This window comes from Podarcis vaucheri (genome assembly GCF_965113315.1).
Source record: "Podarcis vaucheri genome assembly, chromosome: 2".
Classification (NCBI taxonomy): Eukaryota; Metazoa; Chordata; class Lepidosauria; order Squamata; family Lacertidae; genus Podarcis; species Podarcis vaucheri.
Genome location: NC_138760.1, coordinates 112,237,392 through 112,260,386, shown reverse-complemented (window position 1 = coordinate 112,260,386; position 22,995 = coordinate 112,237,392). Strand labels below are relative to the sequence as shown.

Genomic DNA, 22,995 nt, shown 5'->3' with positions numbered 1-22,995 from the left:
TTGGGGTGGCAGGAGCAGCCACAACTGCATCATGCAAGCTCAGAATTTTTCACATCACTGGAGTGCAACCTAGCAAACCTAGACACGTGTGGTTTGGGCTTTTTTTGTAGGAGGGAGGTTTATGCACGTTGTATACCGACCAGTAGGAGATTAAGTTTACCAACCAACCCTCCCACCCCCTGTTTTCTTTCCTGAAGGTTGCCTGAACCCCAGGTATCCCACTCATTTCTGGCTGCAGCTCTAAGCTATTTACCAGCAGACTTTCAACTGCTGCCGTTGCATCGATTGTGGACTCCTGCCAGAACTTGCCTATAGGACTCAGGTAAGTTTGTTCTGAGATGTATAACATGCATGCAGCCCACTGTGCAGAGGAGAGCAAAAACTGCATGGCCGCATGTCGAGTTTTTGCAGGTGAAGAAAGTTCCTGCCATTTTGGAGGACAAATCACCACCCTCTCGTAATTCTTGGTGACTAATCGGGCACCCACACTCCTCGTTGTACCTTGAACTCTACTGTCCCCTTCATGGCGACATCATCCGTATTGGAACTCTGTTTGTGACATGGTTGTGCTGCTGTTGGGTAGCAAAAGAAAAGGAATTCTGGTGGCTGCCTCCTGGTTGTCCTGTAAACCATGGTTTGGATGACTGAGAATGAACTCCATTCCTGTACCCCCTGCTTTCTTGTTTTGATCAAACCATAGTTTGCTGTGGTGTTTGAATGTTGCAAACTTTGCTTTGATCAAACCATGGTAGTTTGAGCTAAACAGGAAGTAACACATTAAGCTGTGCATGTGAGGGAGGGAGAAGGGGGCATGTGGGCCATGATAATTGCTCCTGATTCTTTTAAACTATGGTGTGGAGGATCATTTTAATACCACCATTCTGTACAAGTACTGTTAGTAAGAGAAGCTGCACATAGCCTGACCGCCGTAGTTCATGTGGTGGTAACCTCAAAACGATTACTGCATTTCACACTATGTACCGTATTTTTCACTCTACAAGACGCACCCAACCATAAGACACACCTAGTTTTTATTTTTTTTATAATAAATTTTTATTAAGGTTTTCACATATTTTTAAGACAAACACAAAAACATAAACAACCACAGACAAACACAACACAAATAACAAATATAATTTTAAATCCTTAATTTCTTAACCACTTTCCCTGACTTCTTCACACCTCCCCTTCTTGCATCCCACTTCCAATAGTTAACTCAGCAAGTTCTTATCCACGACTTTTACCTTATTAATATTTTACTTAATTCATCTTAATTAACCAAATTTAACTTATAGACCTCAGTTAAACAACAGTACTCATCATTTACACCCTTTTCTAAGGTCGACCCAAATTCCCTTCCACAAATTTCCCAATTTTTATATTAATTACAAAACAGAATAACAAAAAAACACAAATAATTATACACCTTTTGGATTCCAAAACTCTCACCCCCCCCTTTCCCGATTTCGATCCCCAAAAAATATCCATCAGTCTATCAGTTCTCAACCTAGTTTTTAGACGAGGAAGACAAGAAACAAGAAGGCAACGCAAAGCTTCTTGAGTGAAGAGGCAGGAGCGCTCCCGCTGCGCTCAAGAGGCTTTGCGTGGCTATCCCTGAAGCCAGGAGAGCAAGAGGGATCGCTGCGCACCGATCCCTCTTGCTCTTCTGGCTTCAGCAATAGCTGCGCAGCCTGCATTCACTCCATAAGACGCACACATAATTCCCCCTTACTTTTTAGCATCTTATAGAGCGGAAAATACGGTCGATCTGGCCTTGGGCCTGTTTTGGAAGCTCCAGCTGGTGCACAGTGCTATAGCCAGACTGCTGAAGGGGGCATCTGGTCAACAATATGTGACGCCATTATTAAAAGGTCTGCACTGGCTACCCTTCTAGTACTGTAGTCTGCTAAGGGTTGTTAGGAGACATTCTCAGAGTGATTTAACCAGGCACCCCAAACTCTGCCCTCCAGATGTTTTGGGACTACAATTCCCATCATCCCTGACCACTGGTCCTGTTAGCTAGGGATGATGGGAGTTGTAGTCCCAAACCATCTGGAGGGTCGAGTTTGGGGGTGCCTGCATTTAACTGTCAGCTCTTCCTCCCAGGGAACTCTGGGAACTGCATCACTGCAAGGCAGCCAACCCCAAAGTCGGCTCTCCAGATGTTTTGGGACTACAACTCCCATCATCCCTAGCTAACAGAACCTGTGGTCAGGGTTGATGGGAATTGTAGTCCCAAAACAGCTGGAGGGCGAAGTTTGGGGATGCCTGCTGCAAGGGGAATAGGGCTCTCCTAACAATTCTCAGCACCCTTAGCAAACTACAGCTCCCAGAATTCCTTGGAGGACGCCATGACACTTTGAAGTGGCATCACCGTGCTTAAAACGTATGATACGAACACGGACCAAGATAAACAAAAGAGCAATTTAAGAAACAGGCAAGAGCGGAAGCAACTCCTGACCAGCAGCCTCTTCCTACTTCCTTAAGGAGAGCTGATTGGCAGCTGCGCAGGATGCAGCTGGCTCTTAATAGCCGTGACTCGTACCCCACAGCAGGCTGCCACTTTTGTTGGAAGTGTCATTCTGGAGTCCTCAGCTGGGCAGCCTGAATAAGGGCAGAGCTCAGCCGCCCCAGGGCTATGGTCCAAAGATACCTGAGGCAGGAGCCTGGATGGAAAGCCACCTGGAAGCTTCCTGTGGGCTGCTGAGAGCGCCAGTGTGGGAGACAGGCAGGAAGTAAGTGCTTAGCGTGGCTGAAATCGATTGCCTCTATGTGAACTATTCATTTCTTAACCTGCTGGGTTCCGATGTCGGCTATGCTATGTTTTGTATTTTTATTATAAGCATCCTTGAATGCATTTTATGCAAGAAAGCTGCAAGTGCAATAAATGAAATAAAGACAATTACCAGAGGTTAAAACAGGGGTTCCTAGAGTGGTCCGTGGACCAGATGTGGACCATGAGCTTCATTCAGGTGGTCTGTGGCATGCCTGCTCTTGTTGGTTTTTAATAGTATTTTTATTTCTTCTTCTTTTCTTTACCTTGAGTTTTATTGTATCGCAGATCTGTGGGATGCAAATTGTAAGGCGATAGGAAAAATTAAAAAGCAATACAAATGCAATTACAAATCATACAGCATCTAGCACAGTGAATTAAGGTTGCTACAACAGGCGAAAAAATTGTTAAGTAGTCTACCAAGACCCTCAGCCATTTGGATTAAAGCTTCTGGACCACACAGCACTTACCTGGGACAAAGACCCGCTGAGCATGCAGGAACTTACTTCTGTGTAAACATGTATAGGCTTACACTCTTTAAGTCCCACTAAAGCCAGTGGAGCTTACTTCTGAGTAGATATGTTTTGAATCGTGCTGGGTGTGAACCCTAATAGGTAAAGGTAAAGGGACCCCTGACAATTAGGTCCAGTTGCAGACGACTCTAGGGTTGCGGCGCTCATCTTGCTTTACTGGCCGAGGGAGCCGGCGTACAGCTTCCAGGTCATGTGGCCAGAATGACTAAGCTGCTTCTGGCAAACCAGAGCAGCGCACAGAAACGCCGTTTACCTTCCCGCCGGAGCGGTACCTATTTATCTACTTGCACTGTGTGCTTTCGAACTGCTAGGTTGGCAGGAGCAGGGACCGAGCAACGGGAGCTCACCCTGTTGCAGGGATTCGAACCGCCGATCTTCCGATCGGCAAGCCCTAAGCTCTGTGGGTTAACCCACTTCTCTGTGAACCCTAATAGGTGATAGCAATTGCTTTGAATGCCAATTTAGTCTACTCCTTTTGCCTTGTGTTTCACTCTTTTTGAATATCACAAATTGAACCTCATCTTCGGAAAAAGGCAGGATGCAAATACATTAAATGATAATAACTAATAGTAATTTGTGCTGTTAGTTTTTGGGCAGCAATGGGAGAGGGACATACCTAAGGCCCACACATGTCAAGTGAAGTGAAGTGCATGACTTTGTCTCCTTAGTCTAGGACAAGATTAGGAGGCCCAGGTTCAAAACAGGAGAGGGCTGCTGCACCTTTTTTTGTTGCGTGGAAATGGGAATTTCAGCTTCTCATACATTAAATGCAGGGACCCAGCTATTAAAGGTGCAGGAGTACCTGTTCCCATGTGTCCACCTTAGTCAGGCTGCCTCCAGCTATTACCCTCTGCTATGACTGGGCTCTTGGTCAGACAGCTGAGCTTAGATAAAAGAGAGGCCTGGAAACTGGTGAAAAGCTTCTGAGTGGGTGTCTGTATAAAGGGGAAGTAAAATATCAAGACTGTTTAGTCTGCAATACAGAAGAGGATGAGATGAGGTAGCAGTGTTGTTTTAATTTTTTTTCCTGTTGTCTGACTATTCACACTTTTGCAGGATACAGGATGTGTCCCTGTATCTTTTAAAGATCAGCTGCAGGTTCAGGGGAAGGTGGTGATAATTTTTGAGCATACTTCTGCTAGGGTTTAAGCCTCACCTTTCCCAGTCTTCTATTCACCTCTAGCTACCTGTTTTAGGGGTGAATAGAAGGTAGATCAGTATCTTAAGTACATTGGCAAGGATTTCTTATGCCCATTTGTTCAACAGTAGCAGCAACAAAAGAGCCCCCCCCCAATAAGCTGGTGATAGGGGGTGGGAAAACGGGTGTGCTTTTATTTTTGTGGAAGGACTGTGAGTGCAGTTGGGGTTTTGGTACTTGAAACAATTCCTCGGGCTCAGAATTCCTTAATTCTACCTTGTTGTCTTTGGCACCAGTTGGTGGATCTTGGCATTCTGGTAGAAAACAACAACAAAGTAGATCCCACAAGAAGTCCACCCTCTCTCGTTTCACATGATGAAAGAGAGCCTTCCAGTAAACTCATTGCAGATCCGTGCCTTAAGTTCCCCCTTTATTCAGATGATCAGACTGGGTATTCCAGAGCATAGAGGCAAGAAAGCAATTGGACTTTGTGGGCCTTTCTAGGCAATGGTTTCCTATGGTTGTTTGGTTGTTTTGGCAGTATCTGTACTACTACTTCTTCTTTGGTGATCACTTGTAGCCGAGTAAGATTGTCTTCCATAAACACGGTTTTAACAATGCATCCGTAAGTGACTGTGGAGGCCAATTTTGGATCTACGCGTCCTTCCACAGTGGGGACATTGGTTTCCTGGTGGATCACGGTCAGGGTTTGCCAAGCGTGCCTTCCTCTTAGCACGTTTCTCCCTTTCGTCTTGCGTTTGAGCGTCTTCAAAGCCCATGACCCCTTTGGCAAAGGCTGTTCTCCAATTGGAGCGCTTGCAGGCCAGCGTTTCCCAGTTGTCGGTGTTTATACTACAAGCACCTGTACTCCTGCCCTCAACTCCAGCATTCCCCAGCTCCAGTATTTAGAACCGTGAATGAACTTAGCTACTGTTCCACCAGAGAATGGCATCCGTGGTGATGGTGAACGATTTCTGGAATGTGATTTATACAAGTGTTGTGGAGGTCTGTCTCCACTCTTTGGAGTCTGAATACTAGGTGCTGGGATTCACAGGTGGGCAGAGTGCTGTTGTGCTCAGGTCCAGCTTTGCAGGCTTTGTGGCTGGGTCAGCGTTAGGAACCTCGGAAGCTGCTTTTCTACTGAGCCCGTCCATTACTCCATCCAGCTCAATATTGTTTACGGTAAACTGGTAGCGTGTCTCCAGGATTTTAGGCAGAGGTTTCTCCCAGTCCTATCTGGAATGGAACCCAGGACCTTTGAGTGCAAAAGAGATGCTCAAGCACTGAGCTGCATCCTTTCCCCCATGCCATGTTGTCATGTCTGCTGCGGACCACACGGGTGGAAAGGGAAGCACAGGGCAAAAATGTCAGGCCTCTTGCAGCTCCTCTTCAAGGCAAAAATGGTCAGAGCAAAAACAGAAGAAGAAGGGCTGTCCCAGGTTGGGTGGGCTAATTAGTACATCAAAAGCCCAGAGACCAAAAGCAAAACACCCCAGTAAAAAGCAGTTTGATGAGAGGGTTAGAAGAAAAAAACACTCAGCCGTTTGCATTTGTTGCGGGACTATAACTGTGCTAAATTAGGCAGTTCTTCATTTCGGTTTGTTGTTCTTTTCCTTTTTCTTTTGCTCTGCCCTGCCGGAGCTCCGCGCAGCTCTTGTTTTAGCACAGAATTCAGTGCAGAGGTGGTGGTGGCAGAATTGCAGCAAACTGTCATTATATCCCCAAGGCATGTGTGGTTGCAAAGCGTGGGGTGGCAGAGAGTTCAAGTCCAGATGAAGGGACCTTTGTGGTTGGAGTGAGTTGGCTGCGCAAAAAATAAACATAAGAAGAGGCCTGCTGGATCCGACCAAAGGCTCATCATCTAGCCCAGTGAACCAACTCGATGCCTATGGGAAGCCAGCCAGCAGGGCCTAAATTCAGCAGCACCCTCCCCGTTCGCAATTCCTAGCAACTAGCCTGCTGCCTCCGACACAGGAGGGGTAGCAAAGCCACCGTGGCTTGCAGCCATTGAGACCCTTATCCTCCATGAATTTGTCTAGTTCCCTTGAGCGGCTGTCCAGCTTTGTAGCTGTCTTTTGGAAGAGAGTTCCATAGTTTAAGGCACTGTGTGCCAAAGTAATGACATCGCCGTTTGTTATGCATGGGGAGCCACTTTTTTTTAAAGCTACATTGAAACCATGGCTCTGGACCAGGCACCCCCAAACGTGGCCCTCCAGCTGTTTTGGGACTACAACTCCCATCATCCTTAGCTAACAGGACCGTTGTAGTCCCAAAACAGCTGGAGGGCCAAGTTTGGGGATGCCTGCTCTGGACTCGGGAAGGAGGAGGGTGTGAACACAAGGCTAACCTAAATATGGCTTAGCATAATGTCTGAATATGAGGGACGTGGGTGGCGCTGTGGGTTAAACCACAGAGCCTAGGATTTGCTGATCAGAAGGTTGGCGGTTCGAATCCCCGCGACAGAATGAGCTCCCGTTGCTCGGTCCCTGCTCCTGCCAACCTAGCAGTTCAAAAGCATGTCAAAGTGCAAGTAGATAAATAGGTACCGCTGCGGCGGGAAGGTAAACGGTGTTTCTGTGTGTGCTGCTCTGGTTCACCAGAAGCGGCTTAGTCATGCTGGCCACATGACCCGGAAGCTGTAGACCGGCTCCCTCGGCCAATAAAGCGAGATGAGCACCACAACCCCAGACTCGGCCACGACTGGACCTAATGGTCAGGGGTCCCTTTACCTTTACCTTTAATGTCTGAACACAGGCTGTGCTTTGTGGATAAAGGAGGGGGAATAAGTATGTATGCTGCCCCAAGTTCCTTGGAGGGGGGGGGAGAGAAAAGTGTGTGTTTATTGTATGCGATTGATATTATATGCCACCTGTTCTCCAATGCAACCTTTTGCTTGAAAATTGCTGGGCCTGAGATGTATGCCTTTGATTTTTATACTGTACAGCCGTGGCTCATAATGCCAGCCTTCGTTCCCCTCTCTGATTTCCTTCCTTGTATAAAAGTTTCCACTCCAAGCAGCAGCAGCAGGTGGACTGCCTTCCTTTACTTTCCAGGGTCTTTTTCACTGGCAGTGAAAATTCTGCAGGGAGGGCTGGCTGGTTACAAGATTGGCCAAGAAAAAGGTACATGGCCATGGGTTCAATTAAGTTCCACTTCTCCAATTTCTCCTAACCCACACCGCCCGAAATATTGTTTCCCCCCGCTTGAAACTGAACTTTGTATGTTGGCAGGGGATTTGTCCCAGAGACAAGCAGATGCTCTGTGCTTTCTAGCCTAAATCCTTTAAGACTGGTAGAATTCAAATCCATTAAAAGTTTTTTTTTTTTTAATGCACTAGAAAGGCTTCTCTGAAGCCTGCTGAGTATAAGCTTTTGTGTGGCACCAGGCCAGAAATTCAGCCTGCTTCTCCATGTTATTGAGGTCAGGCCTCCTTTTATTTTTTATTTTATGATCCCTGTCCACAGTCTTTACCATCTCCCTCCTCAGTTTCAAACCATTCATGAATCCAGCTAGTGTATTTACCACACAGCCCTTCAAATATCTAATTAAAATGTTGAATACTACTGGACGGCTGCCAGCTCCAGCCAGAGCCTCCTCCCAGTATGTCACTAGACAATTGATCACTGTCGTTTTCCTGTCAATTTATATCCCTCTCGCATAACAGCACTGTCTGGCCGGGAGCTTTCTGTGGTTTCATTATGGCTGTTATTGTGTGCTTGTTATAGCTGAGGATCCAGAGGTCTTGAGCGGCTGCCACTGAGATGGGCACCGCGAATCCTGCCCTTTCACCATTGGCACCTAGGCCTTCAGACTCTTGATTTACATCCATTTCTCTCCCCCATGATGGAGGGCTGTGGAGAAAAATATGGAAATGCCTGACAAAAGGTACTGGTTGGTGGTGTGTTTCTACGGACCAGAAAGAGAATACGGGAAAGGTTATTAGCTGCCTTATCCTAAGTCAGGCTGTTGGCTCATCTAGGCCTCTGCTGTCCAAAGTTTCCCAACTGTATGAGTGGCACAGTTTGTCTGTGACACATGCCACTCAAATAGACACTCACATTGTTCTTAATTGGCTCCCAGAACAAAGGGCAGGCATCCTGGTTTGTAAATGAAGGATAGGCCTATTGTTATTGTTAAAATTTGTGTACTACCCTTCATCTGTAGATCCCAGGGGGGCTCACAAAATAAAAAAATAAAATAAAATAAACACAAAATACATAATAAAAACAAGAACAGGAACAAACCAACAATCCCCTCCTTCCATCCGTTCCCATTTGTCCAGATTTTGCCCAGACTTTGGGGTTTTATTTATGTTGCCATTATATCCTAAGGCACACAAGATGACATATGTCAGTGATGGCCAAACTTGGCCCTCCCAGCTGTTCTGGGACTACAACTCCCATCATCCCTAGCTAACAGGACCAGTGGTCAGGGATGATGGGGATTGTACTCGAAAACATCTGGAGGGCCGGAGTTTGCCCATGCCTGACCCAAATCTTACAGATAGCTCCTCTTCCTGGGCTCAGAGCCCAGCACCCCAAGCCCACAGATAAGGACAACATCAAAGAAAGCCAATTAGCTTAATATCAAAGCAAGTGAATATAAACATATATGAGCTCACTGCTTCAATAACTGTCCATTAATTGTGGGGTTATCTTGACTACCAAGATGGCGTTTGCAGATTGCAAATTGTAGTCCCAAAACAGCTGGAGGGCCGAGTTTGACCATCACTGACGTATGTGGTTCTCCCTATCTTTTTCCTTCCTCCCAACAACCCTTTGAGGTAGCTTAGGCGCTAAGTGTTGGGTGGGGGCGGTGGGCGAGGTTGACCTAAATTTACCCAGTGAGCTTCATGGCTGAGTGGGGATTTAAACCCTGGTCTCTTAACTGTTACACTAAACTGGCTCATAGGCTACCCTGACTAGATTCTGAGCAATGATGATGCTTGGGGAATTCTCTCACCCTTGTCAACTGTAGAAGAAGAAGAAGAGTTTGGATTTGATATCCCACTTTATCACTACCCTAAGGAGTCTCAATGTGGCTAACGTTCTCCTTTCCCTTCCTCCCCCACAACAAACACTCTGTGAGGTGAGTGGGGCTGAGAGACTTCAAAGAAGTGTGACTGGCCTAAGGTCACCCAGCAGCTGCATGTGGAGGAGCGGGGAAGCGAACCCGGTTCACCAGATTCCGAGTCCACCGCTCTTAACCACTACACCAACTGTAGTGCAGGCTGTATTGGGGAATCTCAGGGTGTTCCTCAGGATGATGCAACTGGTCATATACTGGCAGTGAGTGACTGAGTGTGGCGGGGAATGGAGGGATTAGCATTGCATGTGGCCTGCCCACTCTTGAGGGGCAGTGAGTGTGGCCAATATAGTGGCTTAATTTTTCAAGGCATGCTTCAACATCTGTCATGGTGCATAATCTGCCCCAGCATTCATCCTGGGAATAATTTGGGAATCCCTGGCCAACTCTTTAATTTGCAGCAGCCGTCCAAGGCCTCAGTTTTTGTACTTCAGTGGGCACTGTGCCATCACCCACCTGGCCTCAGTTCCTTCTCGTTTGATAAATCTGTCATGGATGCTTCAGCTGAGATTCCTGCATTGCAGGGGGCTGGACTAGATGACCCATGGGGTCCCTTCCAACTGCATGATTCTAAATGCTGACCCCCATCATCAGCTTCATAGAGTGAATCATGGCCCACTAAACAAAAGCAGCATATTATGCAGCTTTTTGGACATCACTGTTTCAGGTCTTAAGCATGATTTGTTTGTTGTTTACAGTGGTACCTCGCAAGACGAATGCCTCGCAAGGCAAAAAACGCACAAGACGAAAGAGTTTTCCGTTTTTTGAGTCGTTCCGCAAGACGAATTTCCCTATGGGCTTGCTTCGCAAGACGAAACGTCTTGCGAGTTCTTGCGAGTTTGTTTCCTTTTTCTTAAAGCCGCTAAGCCGTTAATAGCCGCTAAGCCACTAATAGCCGTGCTTCGCAAGACGAAAAAACCACAAGGCGAAGAGACTCGCGGAACAGATTAATTTCGTCTTGCGAGGCACCACTGTATTTAATTTATATCCAACCTTTCTCCCAAATGTGTCTGGTGCGGCAAACACACAAGCGATAAAATGTCTAAAAGCAATTCCAGCACAGATGGTGACTGTGAAAGATCTCTGCTTTTTAAATGGCTGGTGGAAAGAGGAAATTTTCAGACAACAAAGGTGGTGCTAGTATTTAACTGAGGTGAGGTGAGGATCCCAAATTCCTATATAGTGTGGCATGGACTGCCTGATAAGATGGTATTTTCAGGAGGCCCTCTCCTGCAGAGCACAGTGATAGATTGGGTATACAGTCTTACCTCGGAAGTCGAATGGAATCCGTTCTGGAAGTCTGTCCGACTTCCAAAATGTTCGGAAACCAAGGCATGGCTTCCGATTGGCTGCAGGAAGCTCCTGCAGCCAATTGGAAGCCTCATCAGACATTCGGGTTCCAAAAAACATTTGCAAAATGGAACACTCCATTTGGGAGCCAAAACGTTAGACTCGCAAGGCGTTCAGGATCCAAGGAACTACTGTATATTTATTAAAGAGAAAGGACAGTTTGTTGTGGGGAAGTCTGCGTTAGACTCCTTCACCCGACCATAGTTTTTTCTTTGGCCTGGCTATTTTGCTTCTTAAATATAGGGGCTTCCTCTGTCATGTGATCTATCCCCCCCCCCACCGCCATCTGGTAGGTACAGTTCAGCAGCCGCTCTCTACCTTGAGCCCTGCTGTTTGCGTAGTTTGGGCTTTAAGCGTCGCTGGGTCATGAATTGCACTCTTAATGAAAAAATAGACTCTTCTCTATATTTAGCCACTGAACGGGGCTTGGCTGTTTTTCTTTTTGGAAAGTATCTTGTAAAAACTTGGCTGCTTCTGAGTAGCCTGAGGGGTGTGTGTGTGTGTGTGTGTGTGTGTGTGTGTGTGTGGAGGTGGGGAGAAATAATTTAAGGCTTTGTCTGTTATGAAAGCTGTTTAAACAATAGCTAAATTACACACACATCTCGGGAGCAGCTTACTTGAAGCTATGAACTAGTCTCCCACATCATGGAGCCCAATCCCGCTGTGTTTTGTCTATTTTCAGCACTTATCCCCAGAGTTGGTGGTGGGATACAGGAGCACCGGCTGTTTCAGAGACCACCAAGCAGGTGGTAGCTTGAGTGCCATACTTGGGCTAGTGGAGAAACTGGATGAAGTGGGGAGAAAAAAAGAAGTCCTCTTTTTCGTAGGATGATTCATTATACCAGATATCTTGTACCTTTGTCCGTCTAGACCAGTATTGACTCCAGGGGTCAGCAAACTTTTTCAGCAGGGGGGCCGGTCCACTGTCCCTCAGACCTTGTGGGGGGCCGGACTATATTTTGGAGGGGAAAGTGAACGAATCCCTATGCCCCACAAATAACCCAGAGATGCATTTTAAATAAAAGGACACATTCTACTCATGTAAAAACACACTGATTCCCGGACCGTCCGTGGACCAGATTTAGATTGGGCCGGATCTGGCCCCCGGGCCTTGGTTTGCCTACCCATGGTCTACTCTGACGGGCAGTAGATCTACAGGATGTCAGGCAGATGTCCTTCCCATTACCTTCCTCCAGGCTATTTTAACTGGATTGAACCAGGGATCTTCGGAACAAGGAGCATGTGGCTCTGCCACTGAGCTATGCTTCTTCCCCATGACATGCATGTTTGGGTCACAGTTAAGGACTTGCCTTCCCAGTTTCCAGCTGCCCCTTACCCATCCCGTCGTCAAGCTAGGATGGAGGAGTTTCCAGAGCTCGAACCACAGGGACTTCACCACTTGAGGCCAAGACTTTGAAAGAGTCATGACTTCCTCCAGAGAATGCTGGGGGCTGTAGTTTGTTGAGGGAGCCAAAAGAAGTGGCAGTTTCCTGGGAAGAGGGACTGATGGTTAAACCATCCTGGGAACAGTTGCTTTGTGAGGGGAATAGAAGTCTGGACAACTCTCAGCACCCATGACGAACTACAGCTCCCATGATTCTTTGGTGGAAGCTATGATAGTGCTTTAAATTGTGTTGTGTATGTGGCCTTAGTCTCGTGAGCTACTGTCCACAGTATTGTCTCAGTCCTATTAGAGGAGCATAAAGGATGCTCTGATGGTGTTTCCTGCTTGGCAGGGGGTTGGACTCGATGGCCCTTGTGGTCTCTTCCAACTCTATGAGTCTATGAAAGGAACAGAAGGGCTGTGCCATGTCAGCAGCTTCTGGATCAGCCAGGTGTATCTTCCAGGAACCTGGTCCTTCTGCCTTTGCCTACACAGAGCATTTCCTGCAGTGCCGCACCTCAAGCCGCTGAGCTGGAGAACAGCCCCAGAGGCCCATAGCCCTGGCCTGCTCCTAATTTAGCATGGTTTCACAAACGCGTTGGTGATGGGTGGTGCAGGTAAATCGGGACCTAGGAGACAGGCAGTGGTGGCAGGACTGTTGCTGGATGGGAGATGGATACCAACCATAGGCCCTTTTCTGCTGCACCTTCTCAGGAGGCAAAAGAACTGGAGGAGGCTGTGGAGCAGGACCAGTGAGGGGGCATGGCTTTGTGGGTAGGGTGGGTGGTCAAGAGAGCTAGACAGGCCCTGGGGGCCCATATTTGGTCTCTTGGTATGAAGTTGCACATCATTGTTGGCCATCTTGACACAGGAAAGCCAGATCATCTCCAAGAGGGGTCTGTCCAGCGTCTGCTTGAGAGACCCTCCAGTAAGGGTGTACCCACCACCCTGCTAGGTGATTCAGTTCCATTGTCAAACTGCTCTTACCAAGAAGCAATGGCACTCATGATAAATGATATATAGCTCATAGTTCGTGATAGAATCAAGGGCCTGGTTGCAGAATTTCGGCTTCCTTCATGTAGGCGAGTGATGGATCGCCTTGGATTATCATAGCTCCCACACCCCACAGCACATCACTTGGCTTGGAGCAGCCGTCTGTTTCACTCGGCGAAACCAACACAATTGATTCCAAATTCCTGTAAAAACATGCACATATACATAGCAGAGCAAGTATCAACGCAGTAAAAAAAACTTTTCTCCCCTCCAGGTAATTTTCGTTGTGTATGATCGGGTTGTTTAACTACACAGAGGTCTTTCTCAGGACTGGTTATTAAGACGGTTAAAAATCCATGCAAATATTTTAAAAGTCCGTATGGGGGATCATGGTATCCAAATGACATATGAATCCAAAAAGTGTCTTTCTTTTTATAAAAATAAAGCCGCCCCTGCAATATTCCTCTATGTGATTCTTTTATTATCTCCTCGTTAAAACCGAACTGGAGCACCCGCAGTGCCATACCTCTGTTGCTTTCTTCTGCCTTTTCTATAATTAGCGATTATAATAAATATTTGCTCCGCTGAGCATTAAAAAGGTATGCGCCGCTCCGACATCTCTCAGACGTATAATGGGTAGGCACCAAACTGGCAGGAAGCACTTTATTTCCCTGCTATTAATAGCTCTTCAGGATTATAAATGGGAAATAGTTACTCATCTCACGAGTTGTTTTCCAAGTGGGTGAAATCTGCCATTTAAATAGATGGCTGCACATTTCGGCATTAGGAGCAGAGCAAGCAGCAGCTGGGGCCTGTCAGATGGATGGGAGTGTGCAAAGAGAGCGGAGCTTCTTCCATCCCTGACAATGTTTTATTTGCAGTCCCTGTTAGTTATTTAATGTAAACACGCACAGTACGGCAAGATGCAGAAATGCAGAACAATCATAAAACGACAAATAAGAGCAGGTAGTTGAAAAGCCAGCAGCCAAATGAAAATCGGTAGTCGCCCCACCCTGCCTAATGTTAGAGCCGGCCCTGAAGTCGTGCCATGGCTAGGAATGGCTCAGTCTCCTTTGGCTATGCCATGCTCTGTGGTAGCACTGGATAAAACATACCCACAACCTCCCCACCACTTTCAGCCTCAGGAATGGAGACGGTTTTATAAATCCTTTTAAAAAAATCTCTGTTTAGGGATTCTCCTGAAACAGGTTTGTTGGCTGCACACTAGAGAAAACAGCATTTATTAGTGGCTGTGCAACCCCCGCTTTTGTTTACAAAACTCCATCGGGATTATTATTAACTAATAATGTGAAATCTAGCCTGGAAGCGGAAGCCATTATCCTCTATCACTTGACGCATCCAGGAGGGAGCAAGGAATTGTTATTGAGGTGGATAATAAAAGAGGATTGAAATCAATCTCTTGAGTGCAGATATGAGATTAAAATTTGCCACTGGGTGGGTGGAGAATTCAAAAATGTGCGATCTTGCTTTTTGCCTTTGGAGGAGCTCAAAGACCCATACCCACAGCAGAGGAGGGCGGTTCAATACCAGTCAGCGTGCATTTCATTAAAAAAACAAAAAACTCCTAGAAAGTCACAGGTTTCTTTCGCAGTTCCCACGGAACAGGAGACGGAGGCTTCTCTTGCAGAAGCAATTAATCCTGTATTGCCTTCTGCTGCGCTCCAGATTAAATACGCTGGACCTGGGAGCGTTATTTCAACAGCGAGGAGTGGGAAATTTCCTTGGGGAGGTATATTAAACAATATATACAGCACTGTGACACCTTCCTGATGGAGAATCGAGAAACTACTGGAAACCCTGATTTGTGTTTTTCTAAAAAGGGGATCTCTGTGAGTAGGTAGGAGAGGAGAGGCTCGGGAGCGACGTGCCATGGCTGTACTAGTATCTTTTAGCCAATTCCAACAAAATCTGCAGATGCATATGCAAATTATCCTTCTCCCTTCTGCTAAGGATTATGAAGCTGGGATTACTCAAAGCAGTACTAGGAAGTTACGCAGAGCATCAGTGCAGAGCAGGCAGGGGTTTTTGTGGTGTTTTTTTTTTTGCTGCTACAGAAAGCAGGAAGGAAGGAGTGGTGCGTGTATATCCTATTTTTCAGAAGCAGTTGGGGCAGAGGGAAGCAGGGAGGTCCCAGCCAAGGATGTGCAACTCAGTGTGCTTAAAAGGTTTGCCAAGAAAAGCTGGATTTTCTGATGTGTTCAAATGACGCAATTTATTTCTTTGCTTCGTTTACTAGGGTTTATGGCTGCATGAGCGATGTTGCGCTTGTGCAGTGGAACTGCCTCTTCTTCTCCCTGTGCAACCCCAAATTCTGCTCTGGGGGGGGGGTGTCCCTCAACCTCTGTGTGATTCTGCTGGAGCATAGCTGTCAACTTACAGATTTGAAAATAAGGGATCAGCAGCCTCAAAAATAAGGGATCAGCAGCCAAAATAAGGGATTTTCCAAGCACAGGTATGTTCAACTTCTGAGGCCCTCCAAGCCAAAGGCAGAAAGCCCAGCCAGCAGCCAAATGAAGCCTCAAATGAAGCCCGGCAAAGGGGATGCAGCAAGGAAAACCCCCGTCACCTCTCCGCTGGGAAGCGCTGAGCAAAGTTGAGTCCCCAGGCAATGCGGCTGATTTGATCAGCACAAGGCATGCAAGCTCCAACCCCCAGTCGTTCTTAGACTCCTTATTGGGTGAGCAGCGCAGCCAAGCAACACAGTTGGAGCCTCCTTCCTCCCTGGCCGGCAGGGAGGGAGGGAGAGGAGCTGCTTCCTTTGAAACCTGGGAAATTTAAGGGACAACATCAATAAGGGACAGCAGCGGGAAACGGCGCTGGGATAAGGGAGTTTCCTGCCAAATAAATGACGGTTGACAGCTATGTGCTGGCAGCCTTGGAGATGACCCGTAAACCACTTTTCACACAGCAGCCCTCACAGCACCTATGGAATGTAGAAAAAGATACACGAAAACAGCAGACTTAAAAGCTACGTTGGGCCCAGCAGGGCCTGGCATTTTTGCCTGCTTCCTTCTCTTGCAACCCACACGGTGGCGCATGTGCATTTCCTTATTTTCCAGGTTTGTGCTCCCGTTGGAATTGGGCAGGGAGCCATGCAGGGCGATGGGATGCTGCTTCCTGGCCCCCATAGAAAAGAGCCTAATAGACCTAGGGTGGAGTGTGGGTGGAGAAGAAGTTGACTTCCTGGGCTTGAGGCTCATGGGGAGGCATTGTAGGGAGAGAGCAAGCTAGGGATCCCAGTAGAAGGCTGGCTGGGACAAGGTAGACTGCATGTTTTGCAAGCGGAACCTCCCGATTCAGCAGTTGAAGTCATAAAAAACATGATAGGGATGCATTTGAATTTGAAATTAGGTATAACAGGGACATGGGACACGGGTGGCGCTGTGGGTTAAACCACAGAGCCTAGGACTTGCCGATCAGAAGGTCGGTGGTTCGAATCCCCGCTCCCGTTGCCCGGTCCCTGCTCCTGCCAACCTAGCAGTTCGAAAGCACATCAAAGTGCAAGTAGATAAATAGGTACCGCTCTGGCGGGAAGGTAAACGGCGTTTCCGTGCGCTGCTCTGGTTCTCCAGAAGCAGCTTAGTTATGCTGGCCACATGACCCGGAAGCTGTACACCGGCTCCCTCAGCCAATAAAGCGAGATGAGCGCTGCAACCTCAGAGTCGGCCATGACTGGACCTAACGGTCAGGGGTCCCTTTACCTTTTATAACAGGCACAATACAGATATAGCAACAGTTAAAAAAATATATAAATTAAAACTTAGTCACTAGCATATAACCTAAAATTATCATTTAAAACCGTAATCATTATGATACACAGCTTGTTCCCTGTTTTATGGCAATCGCACAGAATTTGGCTACCCTTAACATGATCTCAGGATTCTTGTCCTCTACCAGGGATTTTAGACATTGAAGTTCGGATTCATTTGGAGATTTTTGCATAGCAGGGGTAATAAATACCGAGCGTATATCCCCGTAAAAACGGCAGCGTAACAAGGCATGAGAGACAGTTTCTTCCTCCATCAAGCCGCAGGGGCAGACTCATTCCAAATATGGTTTACCTTCAAATCTGCCCTGCAATAAGGCAGATGGCAGCATGTTGAATCTAGCAAGGGTAAATGACCGAATTCAACAGTTGGCATTTCCAGGTAGAAGAAGAGCGGTGTCAGTAGTCTCTGCAGAGCTAGACGGGCCTATAGGCTGACACGCCACAAGGCAGCCCCGGATGTTAATTTCTAGTGCATGAGAGAACCTCATAGACAGTCCACACTTAGGAGCAGTCCCGCTTTTCCTTAGGACATCCTTATTTTCATCGGATAAATGTTGGAGGGTATGGAGTTATGCGGCCCCCGAGCCTAAGAAATAAGTAACTGTACAACCTTTAGAAGACATCTGAAGGCAGCCCTGTATAGGGAAGTGTTTTAATGTTTTATTATCTTTTTATATATGATGAAAGCTGCCCAGAGTGGCTGGGGCAGGGTATAAATAACACAATTGTTGTTATGGAATAGGGTGTCCCTGTTTTCATCAGAGAAATGTTGGAGGGTACGGTGCAAGTGCTGCTGTTGCAACCCATCTTAGACCAGATCGTGACCCAGTCGAGCGCCGGCCCGACCTGCCAACTGAAGATCAGTGGTTTTAAGCTGCCCAGATCCCCAAGCTTAGCATTTAAAATGAAAAACCCTTATGCTTGTCATTGTGCTCCTAATAATCTGTGGGACGTGCCTGGAGAATGCAAGCTAAATGCCTCCCCGCTACTTCCCCCTGCATTCTTATGGTACTTCCTGATACCTGATCTTAATCTCCTCGGCTGTAAATTGAACTTGATGCTTCTTGTAAGCAGTGAAGCGTTAACAACATGGCGCTGCATCATCCAAAGGCAGGCGTGGGAAGGTGTTGTCTAGGCGTATCAATGTACCCGGCTTAGTTTGTCGTAGGAGCTGCAGTGTTGAGTTCTTGCCCAATACTAGACCAGTCCAGCTGTGCAGATAATACGCCGCAAGTGGGAGAAGCAACTGTCTATGAATGAAGCAAAAGAGGTCACCAAAATATAGAACAGGCGTAGGCAAACTCGACCCTCCAGATGTTTTGAGACTACAACTCCCATCATCCCTAGCTGACAGGACCAGTGGTCAGGGGTGATGGGAGTTGTAGTCCCAAAACACCTGGAGGGCCGAGTTTGCCTGATATAGAAGATCCCATGTACAGAAAGCTGATGACAATGTGCCTTTCATGGGTTTTCCATCCAAATACTAAGGATTGTACCATGGGGTACCCAGACTCTGGTTTCCGGAACACCAGGAGTCCATGAACTTCATTCAGGCGGTCTGCAGCTGGTCTGTGGATTTGTGGCTGAAGACAGGAGATAGCACATAACATTGCATTAAATGTTCATATTAACTTCCAATTGTATTCTATTGATTTTTATTTCTTATGTTGCATTATCATTTGAGCTAGGCAGCCTGTGCTCTGCTCACCTGCCATGCAATTGCACTAAACCCACTAAAGCTGCAGTCCTATACTGTATGCACTTACTTGGGAGTAAACCCCATTGAACTCAGTGGGCCTTCCTGCATGAAGGACTGCATTGTAAGTGTCACATAATAGGGGAGTTTTATTGGAGGGATTTCCCCTTAAAGATGACCTAAAGGCCTTTTAAATAGCAAAGCACATGGTAACACGTTCCTGGACTATATACCATCTCGGATGACAGAGTTAAATGCTGCAATGCTTTCCTGTAAAGATAAAAAATAATAATACTTGAGCCACACACAAAACTTGTCTATTGTGGTGAAAGCCAGGAACCTCCTCCTAAGATCTAGATTTCTGTACACAGAGAGCACTGAAATCATATCGCCCTCACCTGAAGTATCAAGTGGTCTGGTCTAGAAAAAGTATTTCCACATGATCCGCTGTTTTTTAGACCCATCAGATGGTCTCATTCACTTTAAGCGCAGCTATTGTCTTTTTGTCCAGTGTCTTTTGCTGTGATAGATTCTGCAGAGCTCATGGGAAAAAATCCAGCTTCCTGTGGGAATGAGCGCTGACGTTTCTGACCTTTGGGGCTGTATGACCCACCCACCCTTCCCAATCCTCCTTTCTCCATTTTCCTTCCTGGTCTTTGTCTGTTTGTCTTCTCATCATGTATTTCCTTCTTGGCAACCCTTTGCACCACTCCTTCGATTTTGTTCTGTTTTGCCCTCTGCCAAAGCAAAACCTTTAAGGATCTTCTTCCATTCTGCCAAATGCTGGTGGTAGCTTTTATTTCCCTTTTGTCTTCTGTTGGTTGTGTAAACATTTGCAAAGTGGTTCTGTTCAGCCTTCGCGGGCATCCCTAACTGCTGCGAAATTATAAAAGGCAATTGCTTTTTTTAAAAGGTATGGCACGCTGCTCCCGCTCCCCATGTGCCTGGGCTTGTTTAATGCTACTTTGAAATAATTGCTAATAATTAACCCTATTGTAATATTGTGGTCCACGTTTATGGGTGCTGGTGGAGTCAAGGGTTTTAGAAAAACAGAGTGTAAAAAAAAAAATGGGTTGGGGAAGCTGTGCTTGGCTTTACTGCCTTTAACATTTGTTACCAAGACTTTTGAAGATGAATCTAAACCGAATGTTTAGATTGTAAATTACCTTCGAAACCTCAGGTACAGATGTTAAACATTTGTCCAGAGCTGGTGTGTGTGTGTGTGTGTGTACACAGTGGTACCTTGGGTTATGTACTTAATTCGTTCTGGAAGGTCCGTTCTGAACCTGAAACTGTTCTTAACCTGAAGCACCACTTTGGCTAATGGGGCCTCCCGCTGCTGCCATGCCGCCGGAGCACAATTTCTGTTCTCATCCTGAAGCAAAGTTCTTAACCTGAGGTACTATTTCTGAGTTAGCGGAGTCTGTAACCTGAAGTGTATGTAACCCGAGGTACCGATGTGTATATATATATATATATGCGCGCGCGCGCACACACACACAGATTTTAATTTTAGTTTCTGCACTTTATGCACAAATGTACATAACAAAACCCAGGCAGGTATTTCTTTCAAATGAAAAGTAGTCTCTCCAGAGGTTGCTATTTTGAGCGAAGGAGTGCTCTGTGTGTTGCTGGGGAGGCGCTGGGAAGAGCGCCTGGTAGCCATTTTAAAAGTAAAAATCACCCCCAATCTGTTCCTCTACCCAGGTTCCAGATGTGTGTGTTTTAAAAGGGCAATTATGCAGCTGGAATCCTGGCACGGGGATTGACTGCTTTTCATTAAAACAACAGCAGGGTTCCATTTTAAGCATTTCATGTAACGTGTAATGTCCCCCTCCGTTTGTACAGTCAACTTAACATTGGAAGAGGCAGCTGGATCAGGCCAGTTGCCCGGCGCATCCAGAATTCTGTTCTCACTGTGGCCAACTAGGTGCCCAGTAGAGGCCCCAAAGCAGGACCTGGGTGCAAGAGCTCCTGTGGTTTCCAGCAACTGCTGTTCAGAAACATTACTGCCTCTGTCTGGAGGCAGAACAGGATTTGTTACCTCAGGATTGTTAATCCTCGGATTATAGTCCCAGTCTATATGACATTTGAAGGCAGGGTGGGGAGTCAGGGAAAGGTGGGTGGGTGGCCACTCTTGGCCCTCCAGGGAGTCCCATGTGGCCCACAAGGCTATTCCCCCAAACTATGCTCACCCTGTCAATCAGCTGGTGTGATTGGCAAGTGATGTCAGCTGACAGGTGGGGTTCAGTTCTGCACTCAGTGGCGTAGCGTGGGGGTGCAGGGGGGCCGGCCGCACCGGGCGCAACATCTGGGGGTTAGGATTAGGGGGCGCAAATCCACGGGTTAGGGGGCGCAAATTACTTGCCTTGCCCCGGGTGCTGACAACCCATGCTACACCACTGTCTGCACTGGCTGTGCCTTCCAAAGCAGCAGGATTTATCCACACCTGCTCAATAGGTGATGAGTGGAGCGTTCAATCCAGCTGGGTGATGCTACGCCATCGGGGCAGATTTTGGTAATCTTCCGCAATATTGCGCCAGAATTGAGCGACCCCCAAATGGATCTTCTCAATTACCGATTTCCTCCTTTTTTTGCCCCCCTTGGCTCAGCGTCCTGTGCGGGGGGAAATCTCCCGCGTCACCCTAAATTCTTTGCCGACGCCAGCATGTTCCCTGCAAGAAAGGTACCGGCAAAGCAGACCCCTCCATGTAGGTTTATTTTGACAGGTAGGTGGGGTCCCACTCACCTGTCAGACACCTTAGGTCAAACTTGACCAGTGAGCAGGAGATAAGAATCTGACCCACTGTGCCAAAAGGATTCCTGACCCCATCTCAAGGTGTTGAACGTCTGTCTTGCACTATTCAAAGGCCACTCTAGTCGTCTGCAGGTATGTAAGTTCCCATGTATGAAGCAGAGCTGGGATTGCACTAGCCTGTCTATCACTGGCTCCTCCTAGTGCTTCTGCCCATGCGCCCATCAGACACTCACCGTATGCTATGCTCCATCAGGGGCACACATGTGTAGGTGCAATCTGGATAATTTTTCTCTTGTCTCTGAACGATTGCACAAATGGAGGCCTATAAGTGATAAGATCAATGCACATAGGCTACTCTTCAGACATGATACATGCACTGTACTCCATGCTCTGGTAACACCCAGATTGGATTGTTGCAATTATCACACCAGGCTCCCCACACCTGGTTTAGAGGGTAGCCTTTCCTAAAAAGGAAGGAAATTGAGTCAGCGGTGTCTGCTTTTGCTGTAGATGTTGTTGAGTCTCGCCTGGATCACATCCACCTGCAATCAACATCCGTGAACACGTATGGGTGTTAAGAGACCAAAATGAGAGGGGGTGGGGTGTTAACTGATCCCAGTCACATTAAAAAATGGCCTCAAATGACCAGAACCAGGCTTCAGGTTTACAGTAAGATTTTTTTTTGGCTTTCATGTCGTGTTGTGATACTTCTAAGCCTTCATTGACAGCTATAACCATTGTAGCAGATGGGCAGGAATTCATTATGGCTTCCAGACACACTTCTGAATGAGGCTGGGTCTATCCAACAGCTTTTTAGTCACGGAAGCTGCATGAAACTGCCATATTCAGTATACCTCTGCATTTGGTTGGTGAGGAACAGCAGAAAGAGGGGACTATTGCCACCATGCTGTGCTTCAGGCTTCCCCTAAGGACATAAGAATCAGGCCAGTGGCCCATCTGTGCGAAACCCGCAAGCCAGGACCTGGGTGCATGAAGACTCTGCCTGGAATTCAGAAGCTCTGACCTTGGAGGCAGAACATAGCCGTTGTGGCCAATAGCCTTTCCGGAGGGCTTCCCAGGGGCGTCTGATTGGCTGCTGCTGTGGGAAGCAGGATGCTGTAGGACTTTATCCAGCAGGGCTTAACATTCTTAAGTTAACCCTATTAACGCCTCTCACATGCACCCAATTTTAATCACTCTCTTCTAGGTCCGCAGAAAAACTTCTGATGGTTTATTTGTGTGTTTGTGTGGACATCAGTTATTCCTTGCCCTGTAGTGACTTGGAGGGCAGGTGTGTTAGGGGGTCCCTTGCCCCAAGCCCCACAAAAGACCATCTATCTAGTTATACTAAATGCACCTCGATCTCTCTCTCTTTCCCATCCCTTAGAAGTCTAAAAAAGGGAGAGGAGAGTGGGAAAGGATGATCTCCGCAGCCCAATGCAGAGTTGCTTGGGAATGCAAGAGAAGCGAAGTGTCTCCAGCGGCTTTGTGGGGG

General features: G+C 47.1%; 1 protein-coding gene across 2 annotated transcripts in view; it reads left to right on the top strand.

Annotated features, from left to right (window-relative positions):
* PLXNB1 (plexin B1) overlaps positions 1–22,995 on the top strand; it is a 147,414-nt gene that overhangs the window by 38,963 nt on the left and 85,456 nt on the right. For both annotated transcript variants that reach the window (XM_082209144.1, XM_082209145.1), the window contains exon 3: positions 198–322. The gene's annotated coding sequence lies outside the window, so the exon portion shown is untranslated. The remainder of the gene's footprint in view (positions 1–197; positions 323–22,995) is intronic.